The sequence below is a fragment of the Triticum dicoccoides genome, chromosome 5A (assembly GCF_002162155.2).
Source record: "Triticum dicoccoides isolate Atlit2015 ecotype Zavitan chromosome 5A, WEW_v2.0, whole genome shotgun sequence".
NCBI classification, from domain to species: domain Eukaryota; kingdom Viridiplantae; phylum Streptophyta; class Magnoliopsida; order Poales; family Poaceae; genus Triticum; species Triticum dicoccoides.
The window spans coordinates 332,522,161-332,526,220 of record NC_041388.1 but is presented as its reverse complement, the minus strand read 5'-3'; positions in this window follow the sequence as shown (position 1 = coordinate 332,526,220).

Genomic DNA, 4,060 nt, shown 5'->3' with positions numbered 1-4,060 from the left:
CCTTTCCAATGTCTTCAGGATCATCCGAACTGCTGTCAGATTCTTCTTCAGATGAGGAGACAGCTTTTGCCTTCAAGGCACGAGTTCGCCCATAGTTGGGACCGTAGATGTCTCTTTTCCTAGAAAGCTGAAACTCATGTGTGTTGAGCCTCTCAAGTATGTCAGACGGATCGAGTGTCTTGAAGTCAGGACGTTCTTGAATCATCAGGGCTAGGGTGTCAAATGAGTTCTCAAGTGATCTCAGGAGTGTCTTGACGACTTCATGCTTAGTGATCTCAGTAGCGCCGAGGGCTTCAAGCTCATTTGTGATGTCAGTGAGTCGATCAAACGTGAGCTGGACATTCTCATTGTCATTTCTCTTGAAGCGGTTGAAGAGGTTGCCAAGGACACTGATTCTCTGATCTCTCTAGGTTGAGACGCCTTCGTTGACCTTGGAGAGCCAGTCCCAGACTAGCTTGGATGTTTCCAAAGCACTCACACGGCCATACTTTCCTTTGGTCAGATGACCACAAATGATGTTCTTGGCAGTGGAGTCCAGTTGAACGAACTTCTTGACATCAGCAGCGGTGACACCTTCACCAGCCTTGGGAACGCCATTCTTGATGACATACCATAGGTCGACATCAATGGCTTCAAGATGCATGTGCATCTTATTCTTCTAGTAGGGATATTCAGTTACATCGAAGATTGGGCACGCAGTGGAGACTTTGATTATCCCTGCAGTCGAGATAGCTAAAACTCCAGGTGGTTAAACCGAATCACACAGAACAAGGGAGTACCTTGCTCTGATACCAATTGAAAGTGCTAGTGATCGACTAGAGGGGGGTGAATAGGTGATTTTTATGAAAGTCTTCAAAACATGGAAGTTTTGAAGACAAACGATAGAAATAAACCTATTATCATGCAGCGGAAGGTAGACTACACTAAGCAAGCCATAGTCAAGTATTAAATGAAGTGAAAGCACAACGACTAATAGCAGCTAGGCAGTATAGATCAGGTAGGAAGATAGTGTGAAGCCAATCAGAACAAGCGGTCACTCAGTGAAGACAAAAGATAATGCAATCATACAATGACTTCACCAGAGCCAACAGTAAGTAAAGGAATGGGAAGGATGAAACCAGTGACTCGTTGAAGACAATGATTTGTTGGACCAGTTCCAGTTGCTGTGACAACTGTACATCTGGTTAGGGAGGCTGAGATTCAACTCAGAAGACCGTGTCTTCACCTTATTCCCCTTGAGCTAAGGACACCCAGTCCTCGCCCAATCACTCTGGTAAGTCTTCAAGGTAGACTTCCAAACCTTCACAGACTTCGTTCACGGGCGATCCACAATGACTCTTGGATGCTCAGAACACGATGCCTAACCGGTTGGAGGATTCACAGCCCTCAAGTGTAATAAGTCTTCAGATCACACAGACAGGAAGACTTAAGTGATGCCTAACACTCTTTGGCTCTTGGTGTTTAGGGCTTTATCCTCGCAAGGAATTCTCTCTCTCTCAAAGGCTTCGAGGTGGGTTGCTCTCAAACGACAAAAGCCGTACACTAACTCTGAGAAGCCAACTGTTTATGGTTGTAGGGGGTGGGCTATTTATAGCCACTAGGCAACCCGACCTGATTTGTCCGAAATGACCCTGGGTCACTAAGGAACTGACACGTGTTCCAACGGTCAGTGTCGGTGTCAAAACCGGCGGATCTCGGGTAGGGGGTCCCGAACTGTGCATCTAGGCCGGATGGTAACAGGAGGCAAGGGACACGAAGTTTTACCCAGGTTCGGGCCCTCTCGATGGAGGTAAAACCCTATGTCCTGCTTGATTCATATTGATGATATGGGTAGTACAAGAGTAGATCTACCATGAGATCAGAGAGGCTAAACCCTAGAAGCTAGCCTATGGTATGATTGTTGATGTGTATGTTGTCCTACGGACTAAAACCCTCCGGTTTATATAGACACCGGAGAGGGTTAGGGTTACATAGAGTCGGTTACAATGGTAGGAGATCTGAATATCCGTATCGCCAAGCTTGCCTTCCACGCCAAGGAAAGTCCCTTCCGGACACGGGACGAAGTCTTCAATCTTGTATCTTCATAGTCCAGGAGTCCGGCTGAAGGTATAGTCCGGCTATCCGAATACCCCCTAATCCAGGACTCCCTTAGTAGCCCCTGAACCAGGCTTCAATGACGACGAGTCCGGTGCGCAAATTGTCTTCGGCATTGCAAGGCGGGTTCCTCCTTCAAGTACTTCATAGAAGATTTTAAACACAAAGATAGTGTCTGGCTCTGCAAAATAAGTTTTCCACATGTTGCCATAGAGAAAAATATTTACACAAATCTAATCTGCTGACGTGTTCCGTAGTGTGACACACCACGGCCAAGCCTTTATCCGAGTCGTTTCATTATCCCACCTCAGCACGTCATGCGAGGCAGTTTCCTTGGCACGTCTTGTCAAAGCAGAGATCGTGTCCCCTTATTCCGGGATTCTCATCAATACGGGCGTGGGTAACCCAACTGCGCCCTTGATTACGGCGCTTGGAGATAAGCGAGTTTTACCAGGCTGGTTGGGACACGCAGTTGCGTCCACCCATATAAGGGGATAAGGATCCACCTTTTCACCTACGCCTTCTTCCTCCTTTGCCTATCCATTCTGCGCACTCGAGCTCCAGCGCCCAAGTCCGCACTCCCTACCTCAACCTTCTCCAGCCATGTCCGGAGCGGGAGGCAAGTGGATGGTCTCCTCCGTCATGGAGGGACACATCAAAAAGCTGAGGAAGGCCGGATACCTGTCTAGCGACATCCCGCACCGGCTTCCCGAAAAGGGGCAGCTCATCCCCACCCCTAGGCCCCATGAGAGGGTGGTATTCCTCCCCCATTTCCTCCGCGGACTGGGCTTCCCTCTGCATCCATTTGTCCGGGGGCTCATGTTCTACTACGGCCTGGATTTCCACGATCTGGCCCCGAACTTCGTCCTCGACATCTCGGCGTTTATCGTCGTGTGCGAGGCCTTCCTCCGCATCCGCCTCCATTTCGGCCTATGGCTTAAGACTTTCAACGTCAAGCCGAAGGTGGTGCGCAGCAGCCAGGCGGAGTGCGGCGGCGCCATGGTGGGGAAGATGGCCAACGTCCTGTGGCTCGAGGGCTCCTTTGTGGAGACCCTGAAGGGGTGGCAATCGTGGTGGTTTTCTGTCACCGAGCCGCGTGACGCCGAATGGGTCGCACCCCCTGAGTTTCGGTCCGGCCCCCCTACGCGGCTCACCTCCTGGAAGGAGACGGGCCAGACTTGGGGTAAAAAAATAGAACTGACCGGACTCCAAACCTGCATCCAAACCCTGGTGGACAAGAAGCTCAAGCTTGCCAACGTAGTCCAGGTGATGCTCATCTGCCTGATCCTCCCGTGTCAACAATGGGCCTTCAACCTGTGGGAGTTCGACTCGGCGTAGCACCAAACTCTAAACAGGCTCTTCGACACGACGTACGAAGATGCCTGGAGGGTGCTTTTCAAGGGCGCTGAAGCTCCCGCATCCGCTACCGAGGATCGCGGATTCAGTACGCAGCATCACGCTCATGCGGTAAGCTGTTATATTTCCTTCTACAGGATATTAGGTTATCATAGTTTGACTCTATGCGGGATCTAAGCTCCCTTACCTTTGACAGGATTGGCAAGTGACGTCCGGACAGATCAACTGTCTGGCTCCTTTGCCCGAAGGCCCAGCAAACGCTCGCTTGGCGAAGCTGCTGGTTCCGGCACCCTATGTGGTGCCGGAGAAGAAGGCCGCGAAAAAGGCAACGGGGACTCGAAAGAGTGCCCGGCACCAGGAGGTGTCGGATTCATCATCCGACGGTCCCGAAGAGCCTTCCTCTCATGAAGATGAGGAGGAAGAAGAAGAAACCTCTCCCCCTCCAGTGGGAGGAGAGAAGAAAAGGAAGCCTGCCCTTTTTGAGGAGGCCGGAGGGTCCAAGAAGGGGAAAACCCTTCCTCTGGACAACTCCACCGACGCCGACGACGGCAGAGAGGAGTGGCAGCCCAGGGCCAAGCCCCTGGCAAATCGTAAGTATCCGGATACCGGA